We start from the raw sequence: 11,009 nt of genomic DNA on the forward strand, positions 1-11,009 counted from the left end.
TGTAATCCCAGCACTTTGGGAGGCCGAGACGGGCGGATCACGAGGTCAGAAGATCGAGACCATCCTGGTTAACACGGTGAAACCTCGTCTCTACTAAAAAAAAAAAATACAAAAAACTAGCCGGGCGAGGTGGCGGGCGCCTGTAGTCCCATCTACTCGGGAGGCTGAGGCAGGAGAATGGCGTAAACCCGGGAGGCGGAGCTTGCAGTGAGCTGAGATCCGGCCACTGCACTCCAGCCTGGGCGACAGAGCGAGACTCTGTCTCAAAAAAAAAGAAAAAAAAAGAAAAAAAAGAAATATATACATATATATCTTCCAACATTTGGAAAGTTTACATTTAATTGCCTCCTTGAACTCATTTCCATTCTAATTCCCCCCACAGAATACTATCCCCCTACAGTACATATTTTATGTTTGAATGCGTTCATTGATCACCTAGCATGCCTCTAAGCAACAAAAAATAGAGTTTATTGGAAACCCATTTTACAGAGTGGAAAGTGTATCTCTGTGTATGCATGTGTGTGTGTTCTGGGAGGCGGACCCCGGGCTGACTGAGCAGGGTAGCTTAATGGAAACCTGTTGAGAGTGCCAGATGGACCCAGGCAGGGAGACCCCCTGGGACACCCAGGCAACCATCCAGGCCCAGGCGATGAAAACATATCTTTGCAGGTGGTTACAGAGAGCCAAAGGAGGGAGCCACGTGGAGGCATGTTCCACAGAGGCAGGACTTGGGCCTGGCTGTCAAGAGAAGCCAAGTCACTCCAAATTGGGATGAGCAATGTTCAGAAACATTCCAGTGCCACTGCCGGGGAGGAAAGCGGGAAAAGAGGGGCCTGTTCGGAGGAATGCAATAAATTCTGGTTTTGCTTATTTTCAATTGCACGAATAGTATGTACTAATTCTAAAATACATGCATACAGCCATGCTGTATAAGTCAGCTGTCACTGTGCTAGTGCTGCTTAACAAACCACCTGAAACGTAATGGCTTAAACAGCAGCATGTGTTTTCCTTTCTCTTTTCTTTTCTTTTTTCTTTCTTTCTTTTTTTTTTTTTTTTTTTTTTGAGATGGAGTCTCACTTTGTCACCCAGGTTAGAGTGCAGTGGTGCAATCTCGGCTCACTGCAACCTCCATCTCCCGGGTTCAAGCAATTCTCCTGCCTCAGCCTCCTGAGTACCTGGGATTACAGGCATGCATCACCACACTCAGCTAATTTTTGTATTTTTAGTAGAGATGGGGTTTCACCATGTTGGTCAGGCTGGTGTCGAACTCCTGACCTCATGATCTGCCTGCCTCCCAAAGTGTTGGGATTACAGGTGTAAATCCCTGTGCCTGGCCCATTGGGTATATTTTTAAATGTCATATGCTCAGTTTTATATATACTCAGCCTCCCAAAGTGCTGGGATTACAGGCATGAGCCACTACACCTGGCCTTTTATTTTTTAAACAGCTTTACTGACACATAATTCACATACCATATAATTCACCCATTTTAAGTGTACAATTAAATGATTTTGGTTATAGTATATATTTTTTAAATTGTGGTAAATATATGTAACACAAAATTTATCACTTTAACCTTTTTTTTTTTTTTTTTTTTTTTAAGACAGAGTGTTGCTCTGTCACCCAGGCTGGAGTGCAGTGGTGTGATGACAGCTCACTGCAACCTCCACCTCCCCAGCTTTAGCGATCCTCCCACCTCAGCCTCCCAAGTAGCTGGGACCACATGTGCATGCCATCACAGCCAGTTAATTTTTGTATTTTTTGCAGAGACAGATTTTTTTGCCATGTTGCTTAGGCTGATCTTGAACTCCTAAGCTCAAGCCATTTGCCCACCTCAGCCTCCCAAAGTGCTGGGATTATAGGTGTGAGGTACCGCACCCAGCCCATTTTAACCATTTTTTAAAATTTTTTATTTCAATACTTTGGGGGATACAGGTGGTTTTTGGTTACATGGATACGTTGTTAAGCAGTGATTTCTGAGATTTTGGTGCATCTATCACCCGAAGGAGTGTACCCAAAGTATAGTCTTTTATCCCTCACCATTTTAACCATTTTTAAAGTTTACAATTCAGTGACACTAAGTACATTCACAGCGTTGTGAAACCATTGCTGTTTTCTAGCTCCAAAACTTTTTCATCACCCCAGACAGAAACTCAGTGCTCATTAAGCAATAACTCCTCATTCCTCCTCCCTTAGTCCCTGGTAACCTCTAATCTATTTTCCATCTCTATGTATATATTCTAGATATTTTATATAAGTAGAAGCTTGCCATATTTGTCCCTTTGTGTCTGACTTATTTCACTCAGCTTCAGGTAAGCACGTCTTTTTCTTGCTCATGGATCTGTGTATCAGCTGGGTTCAGCTCCAGGCTGAGGCTGGGTTCAGTCTGCTCTTCAAGTCTTCGCATTCTCCGTGGACCAGCCATTCACTAAGGCATATTCTTCTGAAAGAGTCACAACAGCCCAAGGAACCAAGCCATGCCAAAGAGGCACATTTAAGGCCCCTGCTCTGGTTACATACATCAAAACTCCCTTGGCCCAAGCAAGTCACATGGCCAAGTTCAACATCAGTGGGGCAGGGAAAAACACTCAGCTTAATGTGGCAGAGGGTACAGAGTCTCAGGCCAAAGGGAAGGAAAAAGAATGAAGGATAATCCAGGCTAGGCACAGTGGCTCACATCTGTAATCCCAGCACTTCAGGAGGCTGAAGTAGGCAGATAGTTTGAGGTCAGGAGTTCGAGATCAGCCTGGTCAACGTGGTGAAACCCCACCTCTACTAAAAATACAAAAATTAGCTAGACATGGTGGCATGTGCCGGTAATCCTAGCCCCCTCAGGAGGTTGAGACGGGAGAATCGCTTGAACCCGGGAGGTGGAGGTTGCAGTGAGCTGAGATAGCACCAGTGTACTCCAGCCTGGGCAAAAGAGCAAGACTCCATCTAAAAAAAAAAAAAAAGAATAATCCAATGTGCCACACACATAGACGTACACAAGTCAAGCCCCCTCAAGTCACTTCTAATCCTGTTCCCCCTCTAGAGAGAAGCCCTGTGAGTGGTCTTCCTACACACAAACATAAAAATAAACACTTGGGTTTTAGGTATCTACAAAAGATCATATGGTACTTATTGCTCTGTGACATTTTCCGCTTAGTAAAGCTGGACCTCCTTCCTTGCCGATACGTAGATATCTTCCCTGTTCTTAGTAACTGCAGTAGTGTCTCTGAGGAGAGGAGATCTGGACACAGATACACACAGAGAGAAGACCATAAGGAGACCCAGGAGGAAGATGGCCATCTACAAGCCAAGGAGAGAGAACACAGAAGAAACCAACCCTGTCAGCACCTCCATCCTGGCCTCCGGCATTGTGTGGGCATAAATTTCTGTTGTTTAAGCCACCTGGGCTGTAATATTTTTGTTACGTTAGCCCTAGCAGCCCTAGGTCTTCTAATTCTAGAACATCTCATCCTTCCCAATTAGTAACAAATACTACAGTGAACATCTTACGCATGTATTTGATAGCAAATGTCTGAGGAGCTTGTGGACAGCCAAACAATCTGTGCTGTCCTAGATTCGGCAGGTTTGCTGTTTCACCCCAGGGAGCCCAGAAGAATTTTCCATCTCCCTGAGGGTGAGGACCAGAAGCCCCGAGAATGGCCTGAGCTGAGCCAGGGCATTCACAGGCGTCAGGAGCCGGCCAGGGCTTTTCTTTTCACTCCTGGCCTCTTCCTGCACTTCCATCCCACCCGCCCACAGGTCACTGTCTCCATCTGCTTGGCAGGGGTCACAGCTGGACTGTGGGCTGCATCTGGCCTGGCCACAGCCACAGCCCGGCTTCTTGAAACAGTTCTCTGCAGGGGCTGCTCCAGCTGGAGGGACGTCAGGGTGAGTTGGCTCCAGAGTCTACGCACACCGCCACTCCCCTCTCCTTGGCAGTTCTCTCTACTTAAAATAAAAATAATAACAGGGCGCGCTGGCTCACACCTGTAATCCCAGCACTTTGGAAGGCCAAGGTGGGCGGATTGCCTGAGCTCAAGAGTTCGAAACCAGCCTAGGCAACACGGTGAAACCCCTTCTCTACTAAAAATACAAAAAATTAGCCGGGCGTGGCAGCGTACGCCTGTGGTCCCAGCTACTCAGGAGGCTGAGGCAGGAGAATTGCTTGAACTCAGGAGGCGGAGGTTGCAGTGAGCTGAGATCGCGACACTGCATTCCAGCCTGGGCAACACAGCAAGACTCCATCTCCCAAAAAAAATAATAATAATAAAAATTAAAATAATTAAATAAAATAATAAAAATAATAAAGATAAAGAGGGAGTCGGGGGCTCCGTGAGGGGAAGGGTTATCAGGGCCGGGAGGAGGCTGGGGAGGAAGGGCCTATGGTGGGTCTCAGTTCCCCCCTGGCGCTTTGGGAAGCAGCAAAGTTTCCCCAGGTCTGGCCTTTTCCCCACAGGCCTTGGTGACGTGGCAGGACTTGGTGGTAAGCCCAAGTGTCTCAGCTCCTCATCCTGGCTGTGACAAGCCAGCTGGGCAAGCCGAGGGAGGCCCAGGGAGCCCGGATGTAGGGAGCAGGGAGCAGGGAGCAGGGAGCAGGGTTTTCTCCAGATGTGCCCTGCGGGAAGCAGCCAGCAGTTCTTTTGTCATCTGTGCAGGGGACCGGAAGGCCATGGTCATCCCAGTTCAATTTCCTACTCAACAAGTGGCCGACGAGTTGTGAGTCAGCCTGTTGTTGTTGGACTGAGAGCCATTGCTCTGCATGGTGCTGACAAAGCACCCAGAAGAAGAAGGAAGGCCTCACCCCTGCAGACCCAAATGTTCCCAGAGAGCCTCCATTGTCCCCACACTGTGGCCAGAGGGAGCCGTCATAAATGCTAACGTGTCTAACGTGTCCTGCTGAACAGCCTCGGAAGCTCCCACTGCCCATGACATAGAAGCCAGGGTGCCCGCGTGCCCCTGCGGCCTGACCTCCCAGCCCATCTCTTCCCACTCCACCCCCACCCCATACCCCACGGACACCCCATTCCCTCCACCCCGCCCACCCGGCTGATGACTGTCCTGCTGCTCTCCCCTGTGGCCACAGAGAGGCCTCCTGAGCTGGCTCCCTGCTGCTCACCCTCCCATCCCTGTACTCCCCGGACCTTAGGTTCATCGCCGTGCGGTGCCGTGATTTCTCAGTTACTGTTGTTCCCACCAGATCACAGGCAGGCAGGCAACAGGGGCCGTACGGTACCCACTGTGCGAGCTCATGGCGGGCCCTGGAGCATTTGTGTGTTTGATGACTGCATGTAACTTTTCCCAGCCTACACTGTAATGGCTCGACTTTTCTTGAGGGCAGGGACTGTTGTTGACTTATTTCTGCATCCCCAGTTTTAGTCTGATCAAAGACTTGTTTTCTAGTTCCAAAGGCATGCAGGCTCTGATTTCTGTAACTCAGTAAACCTTTCCATGGACTGACCCACAGTGGGCTCTGAGGCCATTGCCCTCTCTCAGTATACTTGGTGGGGAGACAGCGAGGCCCCTAGCCAGAGGAGAGGAAAGAGTTACAGGATTCACCTCACAGGGCCTTCCCACTCTGCTCCTACTGACTGATGAGATAAGTCAGAGTGGGTGTGGTCCCAGCAGCCCTGGGGCCCCAAGGAACTGTGGGCCTGCTCCTTCCAAGTTCAGGCCTGGAACAACACAGTGGTTCTGCCCACAGTTCCAACAGGTATAACAGCAATGGGGTAACAGTGCATGTCCCCATCACCCCCCATCACCCCAGGCCAGAGTCATGAGGACACAGAGCTATGGGGCCTCCTCCTTCACAGGGCTACTGCGTCTCATGGTTCTTATCTGCAGGAGCCAGGCACACAGGGACTGGGCTGTCTGAGCACCAAGGTTTTCAAATCATATCACAAAAATCTACCCCTGAGTCTATATCTCAAACATAGCTTTTGTCCCTGAAGTTGCACAATTAAATTGTGGCAGTTGCATCATCTGGCTCATAGTTTAAGGCTTAGAGGTTTCACTACTTTAGATGACAGTTCGATGGCCCAAGGGAGAAAGTCTGATTACAAAGTGGCATTTACTGGGAGGTCCAGGCCCCCAAAAAGGATTGATCTGGGGATCTCAGAACAGAGACTCCAGCAACCCCCACATACATACACAGTAGGCACTCCCTGAGTGTGAAATGAATGCATGATATAAGTTTATAAGTGAATGCATGATGTAAGTCCGTCTGCCTTTTAATATTCAAACATCTGCCCTCACTTCACACATACACACACACACATACACACACACACACACACACAGACAGACAGAGAGAGAGAGAGAGAGAGAGGGAGAGAGGGAGACAGCATGCACAGGTCTTTGCTTATTGAAGGGAAGCAGGGAATTGGTCACAGTGAGTTGATTCAGCCTTACAATTTGTAAGTCACTAGAGCCAAAGAGGGGTGTAAACCAGAATCTTCTAGAGCAAGCTTGTCCAACCCATGGCCTGAGGACTGCATGCAGCCCAGGACAGCTTTGAATGCGGCCCAACACAAATTCATAAACTTTATTAAAACATTATGAGATTTATGCACGGACCCTTTTTTGTTTGTTTTTTTAGCTCATCAGCTATTGTTAGTGTCAGTGTATTTTATGTGTGTCCAAAGACAGTTCTCCTTCTTCCAATATGGCCCAAGGCAGCCAAAAGATTGGACAGCCCTTTTCTAGAACATTGCCTTTCTCTGCAAAAAGAGGCAGTCAGCAAGAGTTGGCAATGGGGGTGACGGGAGGTTGTACAGTACACATAAAAAGAATACAACCCACTTGGTCCACAGAAGGGACTAAAGCTGGTATTCTGTTCTCGCTTGGGACAGAGGCTGCTGGAAGGCGACCAAATGTTTCACTCAACAGGCATTGATGAAGTGCGCTTATGAGACAGCCACTGGGATTAAACTGGTGAACAAGACAGACATGGTTCCTCCCTCATTAAGAGACATTAAGTAGGTAAACAAATGCATAAATGAGCTAATTCCACATTATGGGAAGTGCTGTGAAGGAGGTGATGAGAGTTAAGCTGAAGCCTAATGAATAAGTTCTTTGTTGCAGACAACAGAATCCACTCTAGCTAACTAAGCAGAAAGGGATTTGGTACAGAGAGTTAATTCGTTACAGAATTTCCAGGAGGATCAGGAAACCGGGCTTGGATGCCACAAAACAAGGACAACCCAGCCAGGAGGAGGCCCAACCACACCACAGGACCTCCCTGCTGCTGCCCTCACCTCCCCCTCTGACACACGGCCTGGCACCAGCACTTGCTCCTGTCTAAGCTGCTGAAGAAGAACCAATTCCTGCAAGTGGTCTGCTCAGATGGCTCATGCCTTCCAAGTCATGCAGGGATGCTCCCACTTGTCAGACCCAGGTCCCTAGAAGAGCTCTGGCTTTGGGTAGGGCTGGGAAAAGGCTTTTTTTTTTTTTTTTTTCTCTTTATGATGGAGTCTTGCTCTGTGGCCCAGGCTGGAGTGCAGTGGTACAATCTTGGCTCACTGCAACCTCCGCCTCCGAGGTCCAAGCGATTCTCCTGCCTCAGTCTCCCAAGTAGCCGGGATTTCAAGCATGCGCCACCACGCCCAGCTAATTTTTGTATATTTAGTAGAGACAGGGTTTCACCATGTTAGCCAGGCTAGTCTTGAACTCCTGACCTCAGGTGATCCACCTGTCTCAGCCTCCCAAAGTGCTGGGATTACAGGCATCAGCCACCGCACCCAGCCAGGCAAAAGACATGTTGAACTTCTCAGATGCCTTGGAAGAGAACACTCCAGGGAGGTTGCAGGGAGACCCAAGGTATCTAATATCTCCGCTGTTGCTGCAACACACAACAAAATGGTAACAGGTTTTTTTTTGGTTTTGTTTTTGTTTTTGAGATGAAGTTTCGCTCTTGTTGCCCAGGCTGGAGTGCAATGGCGCGATCTCGGCTCACCGCAACCTCTGCCCCCTGGGTTCAAGCAATTCTCCTACCTCAGCTTCCCGAGTAGCTGGAGTAGCTGGGATTACAGGCACGTGCTACCACGCCTGGCTAATTTTGTATTTCTTAGTAGAGACAGGGTTTCTCCATGTTGATCAGGCTGGTCTCAAATTCCCGACCTCAGGTGATCCGCCGGCCTCAGCCTCCCAAAGTGCTGGGATTACAGACGTGAGCTACTGCGCCCAGCCTAACTAGTTTGATGTCCAGTGGTGTGGCTATGAAAGATGTTCTGTTGCTTTTTTTAATTTTTATTTTATTTCTTTTGCTTGTCTCTTTTTCCCCAATTTTTACAATGAACACGTAATATTTACAAAACAAAGTGCAAATGCCAGTAGTGTTATTTTCAAGGAAAGGAGACACAGTGGAGTCCAGCAGAAGAAGGGTTTCCCAGCCCAGCTTGGAGGGACTAATTTTCTAAACCGTTACAAACTTTTCAAGATATTTGATGCATGATGTACCAAAACATGAAATGAGAGCACAAAAAAGTTCCAAGTGTGGTAATCCTTCTGATTACCCCTGTCAACCTGAGGGCCACTTTGGGCAGGTTCTGACTGTTTGATGACCTGAACTATTCACTATTCATGAGAATCATCTCTAAGTTGTTAAAGAGATGGCATTGGGGCGGGGCACGGTGGCTCAAGCCTGTAATCCCAGCACTTTGGGAGGCCGAGACGGGCGGATCACGAGGTCAGGAGATCGAGACCATCCTGGCTAACACAGTGAAACCCCGTCTCTACTAAAAAACTACAAAAAACTAGCTGGGCGTGGAGGTGCGCGCCTGTAGTCCCAGCTACTCGGGAGGCTGAGGCAGGAGAATCACTTGAACCCAGGAGGCAGAGGTTGCAGTGAGCCGAGGTCATGCCACTGCACTCCAGCCTGGGTGGCAGAGCGAGACTCCATATCAAAAAATAAAAAATAAAAAAGATAAGGCAGCCCACAGTTTCTTTTCTGCTCTGCCCTTCTTATTCATCAGCAAGCCAAAGGTAGAGAGTGTTGGTAGAATGTGTGCATATCAAGAAGTGAAATAAAACTAGTTGTGTTCGTTTTGTGCAGCATTTCTACTTTCTGGTAAGAATGAAATACATATGCATGTACAAACAAAATATGGGTTGTGTAATTTCAGTAATTCCATGTACAAGTTAAACGCTCTCATATTTGCATTTAAAATGTCATTGCACAATGTAAACATGAATGCTAACAATCTTTTTTTTTTTTTTACCGAGACAGAGTGTTGCTCTGTTGCCCAGGCTGGAGTACAGTGGCGCGATCTCTGCTCACTGCAACTTCCATCTCCCGGGTTCAAGCGATTCTCCTGCCTCAGCCTCATGAGTAGCTGGGATTACAGGCACGCACCACTACACCCGGCTAATTTTTCGTATTTTTAGTAGAGACAGTGCTTCACCATGTTGGTCAGGCTGGTCCCGAACTCCTGACCTTAAGTGATCCACCTGCCTCAGCCTCCCAAAGTGTCGATATTACAGGCATGAGCCACTGCACCCGGCCTGCTAATAATCTTAAATTTTAAGTTTTATTTACTTAAAACATCAAGCAAATAAGAAAAACACTACAAGAAGTCAAGAGAAAGATTGCAGAAGGGAAACCCTTTCTGTTTTAGTACATTTCATGGCATTTTTTTCCCTTTTGTTTTGAGCAAAGGACCCCACATTTTCATTTTGCATTGGGCCTTGAAAATTATGCAGCCAGCCCTGCTATGACCAGCAGTGCACGTTATCATTTCTTAAAGTTATGCATTGGCAAAGATGTGGAGCAACTGAAATTGCTGCTGGGGATACAAAATGGTACAGGCACCTCAGCAAGCGCTGTGGCAGTTTTTTAACAAGTTATGCAGACACCTATCATAAGACCCAGCAATCTCATGTCCAGGTGTTGACCTAAGTGAAATGAAAGCACGTTCATACAAAAGCCAGTATATAAATATTTATAGTGGCTTTAGTCATAAACTCCCCAAATTAGGAACAGCCCAACATCCTTCAGCTGGGAAGTAGAGAAATGAACTGTGGTACATCCATGCAATAAAATGCTACTCAGCAATAAAAAGCAGCTAGCTACCAACACACGCCACAAGGTGGATGAACCCCAAGTGTGTTATGCCAAGAGAAAGAAGCAGAACTCAAAAGACTTATACTCTGTGGTTCCATTTATATGACATTCTGGGATAGGCAGAAATTTAGGGACAGATAACACATCAGTTCTTGCCAGGGGTTGGGGTAGGGGAAGCAGTGACTACAAAGAGCAGGGGGAATTTTTTGCAGTGATGGAAATACTCAGTATCCTTTTTTTTTTTTCTTTAATAAGATGGCGTCTTGCTCTCTTGCCCAGGCTGGAGTGCAGTGGCTTGATCTCAGCTTACTGCAATCTCTACCTCCCGGGTTCAAGAAATTCTCCAGCCTCAGCCTCCCGAGTAGCTGGAATTACAAGCACGTGCCACCATGCCCAGCTAATTTTTGTATTTTTAGTAGAGACAGGGTTTCGCCATGTTGGCCAGGCTGGTATCAAGCTTCTGATCTCAGGTGATCTGCCTGCCTTAGCCTCCTAAAGTGCTGGGATTCCAAGCAGGAGCCACCATGTCCCGCCATATTCTGTATCTCGATCATGATGGTGGTTCCATGACTATACGTGTTTCTCAAAACTCAGAGAGTTGTACAGTAATGAAGGGTTTTTTTTTCTTTTTTTTCTTTTTCTTTTCTTTCTTTCTTTCTTTTTTTTTTTTTTTTTTTTTTTTTTGAGTCACTCTTCGCCCAGGCTGGAGTGCAGCGGCGCCATCTTGGCTCACTGCAAGCTCCACCTCCCGGGTTCATGCCATTCTCCTGCCTCAGCCTCCCAAGTAGCTGGGACTACAGGTGCCCGCCACCACACCTGGCTAATTTTTTGTGATTTTAGTGGAGACGGGGTTTCACCATGTTAGCCAGGATGGTCTTGATCTCCTGACCTCGTGATCTGCCCGCCTCGGCCTCCCAAAGTGCTGGATTACAGGCGTGAACCACCGCGCCCGGCCTAACG

The sequence above is a fragment of the Macaca fascicularis genome, chromosome 8 (assembly GCF_037993035.2).
Source record: "Macaca fascicularis isolate 582-1 chromosome 8, T2T-MFA8v1.1".
In the NCBI taxonomy this organism is placed as follows: Eukaryota; Metazoa; Chordata; class Mammalia; order Primates; family Cercopithecidae; genus Macaca; species Macaca fascicularis.